Consider the following 11372-nt stretch of genomic DNA (forward strand, 5'->3'; position numbering starts at 1 on the left):
TCGGAAGATTTATAGACGCCGGCTTGTCTCGATTTTAACGCCGGAGCTCGACGGTCTTCCGCCGAGAGATTTATAGACGTCGACTGTCTCGATTTTTAACGTCGAGCTCGACGATCTTCCGCTGGAAGATTTATAGACGCCGCTCGCTCTCGATTTTTAACGCCGGAGCTCGACGGCCTTCCACTCGGATGATTTATAGACGCCGCGTCTCTCGATTTTTAACGCCGAGCTCGACGGTCTTCCTTCGGAAGATTTATAGATGCCAGCTCGTCTCGATTTTAACGTCGGAGCTCGACGGTCTTCCGCCGGAAGATTTATAGACGCCGGCTCTCTCGATTTTTAACGTTGGAGTTCGACGGTCTTCCGCTCGGAATATTTATAGACGCCGGCTCGTCTCTCGGATTTTAACGCCGGAGCTCGTCGGTCTTCCGCTCGAAGATTTATAGACGCCGTCTCGATTTTAACGTCGGAGCTCGACGGTCTCAGCAGATTTATAGACGCCGGCTCCTCTCTCGATTTTTAACGTTGGAGTTCGACGGTCTTCCGCTCGAATATTTATAGCCGCCCGCCTCTCGATTTTTAACGTCGGAGCTCGACGGTCTTCCACTCGGAAGATTTATAGACGCCGGCTCGTCTCTCGATTTTTAACGTCGGAGCTCGACGGCCTTCCGCTCGGAGGGTTTATAGACGCCGGCTCGACTCTCGATTTTTAACGTCGGAGCTCGACGGTCTTCCGGCCGGGGGGTTTATAGACGCCGGTTCGTCTCTCGATTTTTAACGTCGAAGCTCGATGGTCTTCCGCTCGGAGGGTTTATAGACGCCGGCTCGTCTCTCGATTTTTAACGTCGGAGCTCGACGGCCTTCCGGCCGGGGGGTTTATAGACGCCGGCTCGTCTCTCGATATTTAACATCAGAGCTCGATGACCTTCCTCTCGGAGGGTTTATAGACGCCGGTTCGTCTCTCGATATTTAACGTCGGAGCTCGACGGCCTTCCTCTCGGAGGGTTTATAGACGCTGGCTCGTCTCTCGATTTTTAACGTCGGAGCTCGACGGCCTTTAAGGCTAATTTTGACCCTGCCGTTCGGCGAAGCTATTTGCCATCCTTTATCATTTTGCTTCCTGCATTACAAGGACCTGGACGACCCACAACATATATAAAATTACATTTAACGGCTGGAGATGATTCGCGCTCCATGGTCTGTCCAGCCGCCGTCCGTCTTCATCCTCCAAATAATAAGCACCCGAGCGGAGCTTCTCGATGACTTTGAAGGGGCCCGCCCAAGGAGCTTCTAGCTTGCCAACGTCGCCGACTGGCTTTACTTTCTTCCAGACAAGATCGCCAACTTGGAATGCTCTGGGGATTACGCGCCGGTTGTAGTTTTGCTTCATCCGTTGCCGGTACGTCATCAGCCGGACGGACGCCTTGGCTCGCTCTTCATCGACCAAATCCAGCTCCATGTTCCTCCGCTTGGCGTTATCATCATCATAATTCTGGATTCGGACGGACTCGATGCCGACTTCGACAGGAATAACCGCTTCGCCGCCATACACCAAATGGAAAGGCGTGACGCCCGTTCCTTCCTTTGGGGTCGTTCGGATGGCCCATAAGACGCCTGACACTTCATCCACCCAGCTTCCTCCCAAATGGTCGAGCCGAGCGCGCAGAATGCGAAGAATTTCCCGGTTGGCTACTTCGGCTTGACCATTGCTCTGGGGATACGCCACAGACGTGAAGTGTTGCTCGATGCCGTAGCTTTTGCACCAATCTTCTAGCAACTTTCCCGCGAACTGCCGCCCGTTATCGGAAACAAGTCGACGGGGGATGCCGAACCGACAGATGATGTGTTGTCATATAAACTTTTTGACCATCATCTCGGTGATCCTGGCCAGTGGCTCGGCCTCCACCCATTTGGAAAAATAGTCGACAGCCACCAGTAGAAACTTCCGCTGACCGGTCGCCATAGGAAATGGACCCACAATATCCATCCCCCACTGGTCGAACGGACATGAGACGGTAGCTGCTTTCATTTCCTCCGCCAATCGGTGTGAGAAGTTGTGATACTTCTGGCAAGAAAGGCACGTCGCGAAGGTTCGAGCGGCATCCGCTTGCAGGGTTGGCCAGAAATATCCGGCCAGCAGGATCTTCTTAGCCAACGACCGTCCGCCCGGATGCCCTCCGCACGATCCTTGATGCACTTCTTGGAGGATGTACGCCGCGTCTTCCGAGCTCACGCATTTCAAAAGAGGGCGAGAGAAAGCCTTCTTGTAGAGTTGGTCTCCAATAAGCGTGAACCGACCGGCTCTCCTTCTTAACAGCTGGGCTTCATCCCGATCGGACGGTGTAACACCCGAGCGGAGAAACTCCATGATGGGTGTCCTCCAATCGCTCGGAAACGCGAGGCCTTCCATCCGGTCGGCGTGCGCCACCAAAGATACTTGTTCAATTGGCTGCTGGATGACGACTGGCGTTACTGAACTTGCGAGTTTGGATAACTCATCTGCCGCCTGATTTTCCGCTCGGGGTATCTTCTGGATAATGACTTCTCTGAAATTGGCTTTAAGCTTTTCGAAGGCTTCAGCGTAGAGTTTGAGCCGAGCGTTGTTAATCTCAAAAGTACCAGAGAGCTGCTGAGCGGCCAACTGAGAGTCTGAATGCAGCGTCACCCGTCCGGCCCCCACATGCCGGGCGGCCTGTAAGCCGGCTATAAGGGCCTCATACTCTGTTTCGTTATTTGTAGCTCTATAATCCAGCTGGACGGCTAAGTGCATCTTTTCTTCTTGAGGAGAGAGTAATAGTACGCCAATCCCGCTTCCGAGCCGAGTGGACCATCCGTCCACAAATATTTTCCACATAGCCTCGGGTTCTGGCCTTTGCACTTCAGTGATAAAATCTGCCAAGGATTGCGCCTTTATCGCCGAGCAGGGTTGATACTGAATGTCAAATTTGCTCAACTCCGTTATCCATTTGATGAGCCGACCGGACGCTTCTGGGTTCAGCAGCACTCTTCCCAAAGGGATGTTCGTCCGAACGATGATAGCATGAGCCAAGAAATAGGGACGGAGGCGCCGAGCGGCGAGGACCAAATCAAAAGCCAGCTTTTCGAGCCCGGTGTAGCGAGATTCTGCGTCCTTTAAAATATGACTTAAGAAATACACAGGTTCTTCTCCGCTCACCCTCACTAATGCCGAGCCCACTGCTTGCTAGGTCGAAGATAAGTAAATACAGAGCGGCTCACCCACAGTTGGCTTGGCTAACACAGGCAGAGAATTAAGATATGCTTTCAGTTCTTCAAACGCCCGATCGCATCCTTCATCCCAATGGAACTTGGTAGCCTTGTGCAAGATTTTAAAAAACAGGAGACTCCGATCGGTCGTCTTTGAGATGAATCTGGACAATGCTGTTATCCGACCGGTCAAGCGCTGTACTTCCCTCAGATTTCTTGGAGGCGGCATATCTTGTAATGCTTTCACCTTGTTGGGATTTGCCTCGATGCCCCGCTCGGTCACTATGTAGCCCAAGAAACGCCTGCCTTTTGCTCCGAACAGACACTTCTGAGGGTTGAGCTTAACTCCATACCTCCTCAGCGTTCGGAAAGTCTCCTCCATGTCTTTAAAGAGATCTGCCGATCGGACGGATTTGATGAGAATATCGTCCACGTATACTTCCAAATTGCGTCCGATCTGCTCCTTGAACACTTTGTTCATCAAGCGCTGGTAAGTTGCTCCAGCGTTCTTCAGTCCGAACGACATCACATTGTAGCAGTAAGTACCGTTGGCTGTAACGAAGCTAACTTTCTCCTGATCTTCTCGGGCGAGCAGCACTTGATGATAGCTTTGATAAGCGTCGAGCATACATATCAACTCGCAGCCAGCTGTGGAGTCCACCAGTTGATCGATCCGAGGCAGAGGATAAAAATCCTTCGGGCAAGCTTTGTTGAGATCCCGAAAATCTATGCACACCCTCCACTTGTTGCCCGGCTTGGAGACTAATACTACGTTCGCCAGCCAACTCGGGAACTAGACCTCGCGTATATGGCCGGCCTCCAGGAGCTTCTCAACCTCCGCTCGGATGATGACATTCTGTTCAGCGCTGAAATCCCTTTTTCTCTGCTTCACCGGCCGAGTGTCCGGTCGGACGTGGAGCTCGTGCTGCGCTATACTCGACGAAATTTCGGGCAGCTCGTGCGTCGACCAGACGAAGACATCACAGTTTCTCTGGAGGCATTTGATCACTTCCTCTTTCTGGCTCGCCTCCAGATCGGCCGCAACGAACGTGGTGGCCTCCGGTCGGGTCGGATGAATCTGCACTTCCTCTTTTTCTTCATACACCAAAGAGGGTGGTTTATCGGTTATGGCGTTTACCTCGATCCGGGGCGCTTTCCGAGCGGAATTTGCTTTAGCTCGGACCATCTCGACGTAGCATCGCCGAGCTGCTAGCTGGTCTCCCCGTACTTCTCCCACTTTATCTTCCACCAGGAACTTGATTTTCTGGTGGAAGGTGGAGACGGCCGCTCGGAACTCGCTGAGCGCCGGTCGCCCCAAAATGACGTTGTATGCTGAGGGAGAGTCGACGACGACGAAGTTTGCTGTCCGCGTTCTCCTGAGCGGCTCTTCTCCCAGCGAAATAGCCAGCCGGATCTGTCCGACCGGCAGAACTTCATTGCCCATAAACCCGTAGAGGGGGGTTGTCATGGGCAGCAGCTCGGCTCGATCATTTTGTAGTTGGTCGAAGACCTTTTTAAATATGATATTGACCGAGCTTCCTGTATCAATAAAAATACGGTGAATAGTGTAGTTGGCTATTACCGCTTTGATGAGGAGAGCATCGTCATGCGGCACTTCAACTCCCTCAAAATCCCGGGGCCCGAAGCTGCTTTCGGGTCCGCTCGCCCTTTCCTGGTTGCAGCCGACCGCATGGATCTATAGCTGTCTGACGCTCGCCTTCCTTGCCCTGTTGGAGTCGCCTCCGGTCGGCCCGCCAGCAATAATGTTGATTTCGCCTCGGGAGGTGTTGTTTCTATTTTCTTCTTCCCGAGCCGACGGCCTAGGCTGCTCCCTAGACCTCCGGGGATTGTCCTCACGCCTCGGAGTATGGTGCCGCTCAGGAGTCTGTCTTTGTCGCCTGTCGGACATCATCCGATCGGCTTCCCGAGGTCTCTGTCGCCTGTCTGATGATGGCGATCGACGACCGCCACTCCGGGGAACGGGGTGAGCGATCAGGGGAAGTCTTCGACAATCTCTTGTATTGTGCGTGTCCGTCCGGTGGAATGAGCAGAACATAGGCGTCCATTTCTTTTTAGGCTTGGGCCGCTCGGGAGACACTTCATGAATGGCGTGGGATCTTACATGTTGCAGGGGGCGAGTTGCTTCAACTCGCGGTCCTCTGGGCGGTTGATGAGCAATGTGCTGCTTCCGCTCGGCAATGGGCGCCCGCTCGGTTGGAGTTTCCTTCCTTCAGGCCGCTTGGGCCTCCTCCACATTGATGTATTCGTTGGCCCGGTGTAGCATATGGTCGTAGTCCCGGGGCGGCTTCCAAATGAGTGAGCGGAAAAAGTCCCTGTCCACGAGGCCTTGCGTAAATGCGTTCATCATTGTCTCGGAGGTGGCTGTTGGAATGTCCATGGCCACCTGGTTGAATCGCTGGATATAAGCTCTGAGCGACTCTCTGGGCTCTTGCTTGATAGCGAATAAGCTGACGCTGGTCTTCTGGTAGCGCCGACTGCTTGCAAAATGGTGGAGGAAGGCCGTTCGGAAGTCTTTGAAACTTGTGATGGATCCGTCCGGAAGCCTCCGAAACCACCGTTGAGCCGATCCCGAGAGGGTGGTAAGGAAAACCCAACACTTCACTCCATCTGTGTATTGATGAAGAGTAGCGGTGTTGTCGAACTTACTCAAATGATCGTCCCGGTCAGTGGTTCCGTTGTATTCACCGATCGCCGGGGGTACATAGTGCTTTGGTAGAGGATCCCGCAGGATGACCTCTGAGAATTGACGGTTGATCCACTCGGGAGAGACGTCCGCTCGGGGGACCTTGCCTTTTCTGCTATCTCGTCTTGGTACTTCATCTGATGAAGATCCCCGATCACGATTAACTGCTGCGGCTTCAGGAGGAGTGCGGAATAGGGCCCGATGAAATGGAACTGTGGCCTGCGGTGCTTCCGCTCGGCCTCCTGATGCTGATGTTGCTTGCTGCTCAATCCGCTCGGCTTGCGACTTCTGCCTCTGTTCTACGAGCTTAGCTGCTCGTGTCTCAATCAGAGCATCGAGCTCCTCTGTGGAGAACATCACCGAGTGCTGTCGTCCAGCTTCGTCCATTGCTTCCGATCGGATGCAGGAGCGTTCCCACAGACTGCGCCAAATTGATCCTGTCCGAATGCTGAATCAACGGACGCTGGGCACGTAGCGCTCTCCCAACCGATGACATGGCTATCTGACTGCCCGTATGGAGCTCTGGCGAACCTGCAAAGAAGTCGAGCCGGGAAAGGGTTACCGGCGACGACCCTCCGACGCTCAAGTCAGGCAGACGAAAAATAAGAAAGTGGCTCCCGGGATCATAGATTTCATACCTCCGGTGAAGTCTAAGGGCTCTTATATAAAGCTACGGGAGCTTGGTGCACACAAACCGAGGTGTACACGTGTCATATACCGTACCACAGCATGGGCTTGTCAGAAGAGCATGTCTGACGCCATACTGCTACAGTTTGAGCGTCTCCCTGATGGGACAGCAGAACCCTTTGTCGTACGATACTGAGTATGGCCTGGTCCTCGAACATGCCTGTTGTCAGCAACAGGGGTTACTAAGATGACGTCCCCGCTGTTCCACACTTTTTGACTTCCTCTTTCCGGATCAACCATCAAGCCGCTCAGCCAGAACATTCGCCTTTGATCTGGCATAGGTGGTCGTCCGTCCGGGAAGGTTCAGGGTCGTTGCCTGCTCGGCTCTCGTAGCCTGACACCCTGGCCGAGCGGGCAGACTGCTCGGCCTTTACTCTTGCTTTGCACCGCGGCCGAGCGGACTATCCGCTCGGCCATATGATCTTCTTCATTGGAAATCTGGACTCACGGCCAGATGGTTGTTCTCTCGGATGAAGGTCATTGCCTAGTGATCGGCATGTCCCGCCCGCTCGTCGAGCCCATGGGGTGGACCCCCCCTTTGACTGTTGACCTTCACGTATCGTTGACCTTTTCCTCATGAGGACCCCCCGGCCTTACCACCGGATCAAGGGGCATTACCAAAAAATGCTAACATGACATATTCTTAATTTCATAGAATAACATTTCCTTTTCTTTAACCATATTCATATTTTATTTAGGGGCATAAACTCTTCTTTTTATGTTTGAATATGCTTGATTGATACAAATTAACCTCATTTAAATAAAGTGTACTTTATTAAAATACTATTATTATATAGTTCCTAAATAAAAAAAATGAAATGGAACTATTAACAAATAAAAGGATGGCAAAAAAAGGTGATACATGTGATTGAAATACCATCTTGAAATTACTTTAAATCCATATTTTTCTCCTTTCTTGGCTTCATTTTTTAAAAAAAAAACAAGAAAAATTTAAGAATAGTCCGTTACAAGAATGCAATTGGAAAATATTTATTTCTTGTTTGTGCAAATATAAGCACTAAATTATGATTAGCAACTCATTTACTATTTATAAAAGACACTTGTACGTCCTCAAAGTGTAATTGAGTTGATATTCAAATGATAGACTTATCGAGTTGGTATTCAAATGATAGACTTATCGATAGGCAAGGGTTCAAGTTACAGTTTTGACAAGTAATCCTTCCACATAAGAAGTCATTCACTATCTTATTTATCTCCTTTCATCTTATCGTTGGTGTGAGTGTTATCACATTTTACATCCATAAAAGACACTTGTAGTCAGAAAAATATGAGATTTGTTACTTCTCATCCATCCATGGGCAATTCATATGCACTTAATGTTAATTTGTTTTTTTTTTTTAATTTTGTACTTCCTTTAGCATATAACCTAAACCTAAATCCTAAAAAAAAAATTAAATAATACTAGGTGTTCATGGACGAGTGAGTTGGATAACAAAAATGATTAAAATATATCAAAGTCTAACTATTTTATTGAAAAAAATTTGAATAATTCATTGGGTAGGGTGATGGAACAAATCGAGAAAAAATAAATTTATTTGGAGAAGTCACAAATTAACCTAGAAATAACAATAAACAAAGAGTTAATATTTAGATTACATTATAATATTTTAGTATTATTTGAGAAGGTTAAAGACTAAAAATAAAGATCATTATAAAAAAAAAGGAAGGGATCATATAAAAAAAACTTAAACATATGAATTATAAAAAACAATAGAAAATGAAATTATTTTTTCTTGGTTAGCATTGCACTAGTCATATTTTGTCAAGTTCTTCTCTACTTAACCTTTTTCTTGTATTCTAGAAAAATACTCCACTGGCACCCCCATCTCAAGCCCTTCATTCATAACAAGACACACCGAAATCAACTAATCCAATGAGAATAAAGAGGAACAAAAGGAGAATCAAAGTGAGGAAAGTCAATCTCTTCTCCTCTTTCATTCTTCATATTTCATTGACCTTTTTAAGTGAAATGGGGGAGATGAATGAGATAAAGGACAATGCCAAGGAGCTAAAGCATCTCATGAAGAAGGTGAAAGCGTCATGCAAGAAGGGATGGCGAAAGGCAAAGAATGCAGCAGCTACATGGAAGAAACTTCCCTCTCCAATCAAGAAGAGGATAATTAAGAGAGGCCAGAAATCCATGCATGACTTTTGATCTCCTTCGTCATATGTTCATTCTTCCCTTCATGGAAAAATGATGCAAAAAAATGCTTGATTATTGGGGAAAAACTCAAATTGGATGCGGGATCTGTTGGAAGATGAAAGAGCACCCCTTCCCCTTCATCTTCTAGTCCATTTATTTCCTCCATTAATGGAGGAAGAGGAAGAATTATCTTACTCAATATAAATATGCGTCCAAGCAAAAGAAAAAGATGAGAAGAGGGGACTTGCTATGTGCAAGGTTGAGAAAGGGTTAGACTCATATCGGACAAGGTCACTGTGCAAGGTTTGTCCATGTGCACAAGATTGTAAGAGGATAGAAGAATATTCAAGATTGGTTTATCCAATCTCGCAAGAGGGATTTGGTTTGTGAACTATGAAGAGCTTTCTGATTCTGTGATCATTCTTCCGTTAACAAATCTTACCAGCGTCGATTGTAGATTTGCGAGAGATCGCTGTAAGTGTTTACAGTTTTCATGTTTACTATTTTCCATGCTTAGAACTGTCAACAATGGTATCAGAGTGATGCCTAAGCATGAAACTGGTCTCTTTGTCGAAATGAAAATCTCTCAGTCGCCTTCGGCAGGCGAGATCGCGACTGGGTCGTGATCTACCACAGTTATCTTCCACAGTTGTCGAGCCCTGAGAGGTTATTAGCTATCGGCTTCCGTGGTCAGAGAGTGTCGACGACCACGTCGAGAGGCCGACAATCGACAGTCATGGCAACCTCGTTCGTCGTGGCAGAAGAAGAGAAAGTTGCAGTCACGGCAGAGAAGAAGTTTAATCGATTAACTAATCGATTAAAATAATTTTAATCGATTCAAATGACAGCTTCATCGATTGAAATGACAAAGCTGTATCGATTGAATTCTTAATCGATTAGATCAATTGATTCGATTAAATTGAATTGATTGAATGAAATTTTAATCGATTCAAAAACACGATAAACAGTGTTTCGTTTTGATGAAGCACAGTGCAACAAAAAAAAAAAAAGAAACTCGTGAAACCATGCATATGTAAAATTAAATTAAATATATTTATTAATTAATTAAATACATAATGAAATGTATTATTAATTAATAAATACATATTTAATTAATTTAGGGTTCAATTAATTGAAAATTGAATGAGACCAACTTGTCCAATCAAACACAGGTCTAATTTAAATAATTAGATGATTTAAGCAGACCAATTTGATTTAATGATACCTAGATCTAGTTCAAATCATTCATTAGTTTAACTAGTTTGGTTTATTATTAAATTAATTGGGATAATTTTGATTACATAAGTTGGTTTAATCAAAATGATTAGATTTGTTCTAACGGGTCAAACTTAATCCAATAAACATTGGATTGATCAAATGGACCTGAGTTTGATCAATAAGTCTGAGATTGACTTAAATGAGCTTAGATTAATAGAACATAGATAAGAAATCCTAGTCCAGTTAGATTAGTTCTAATGAGGACATTAGACAGAGCTAAGGATCTGGATTCCCAATCAACCGATCAAATGGATCAGTCGATTTAGACTCTTGAAAATCAAGAAGATTTGTTTTTCTTGATTAATAATGTTGGTTCCATGCCTATATAAATTAAATAAAGCTGGTTTTGTACTAACTTATTTAATTTAAATTTAAAGTTGACACGGATGATTATCAATCCTGGAAACTTAAATAAGAAGAGTTTCCAATCCTGGATAATTACAGGATCTGGGTGTTGATTCCTTCACTACCGGAGAATCCTAAGATGGTAGCACGCTAGATATGGAGGCTCTCCGAAGGAAGAACCTTATATGCACAGTTGTGTGTGGAGCTACTTCACCATGAGTTCCTAGAGGAAGATCCTGAAGAATTTGAGAACGATCCAGAGGAGGATCCTGAAGAATCTAAAGAGGATTCTGAAGAAGTTTCAATGATAGATCAAATTGAAAATCTTGAAATTGGTCTATCTAAGATTGCCTCAAATGAGTCTAGATTGAAGGGGATTATGTTCGTCACTGCACTAGTGTCTATCCTAGTGAGAATGATGTCAGCCTATCTCGTTCCCTCGATCAAGATAAACAAGGGAGAATGCACCTTGAATACTATTCTTTTCTCCTATATTTTCCAACTTGAATATTTCTTATAAATTATATTAACTTAAGAATTAATTAATCTAATTTCCACCTTGCACCAAATCAAATTGATAGGCATTTAAAAAATTCGAGGCATAGCTTCAAGTCCAAGTAGAAGAACTTTATGCAAGTGTCATGGTTGTTTTTGATGGGGTTTTACCGTATCGAGCGGGGAAAGATGTAGGTCATGCGTCTTGCACAAGCACTTCATCGAGGAGAAGTCCATGGTATAGTTTCTCTTTCTTTAGATATATATATTTTGAGATTTTTGAAAGAGTTTCTTGTCAGTTGACCATTTTTGCAATGGGGAAGACGAAATAAAAGGCATCCAATTCGAAGATACTTATTTGGGGGGATAGAAAATGAAAGAAAGAATAGAGAGAAAAGGGAGAGGAAGTGAGAAAAGAGACAGAATTATGCTACAAAGAATGAAAAGGGAGAACGAGAGGATGAGAAAATCCAT

The sequence above is a fragment of the Zingiber officinale genome, chromosome 8A (assembly GCF_018446385.1).
Source record: "Zingiber officinale cultivar Zhangliang chromosome 8A, Zo_v1.1, whole genome shotgun sequence".
NCBI lineage: Eukaryota > Viridiplantae > Streptophyta > Magnoliopsida > Zingiberales > Zingiberaceae > Zingiber > Zingiber officinale.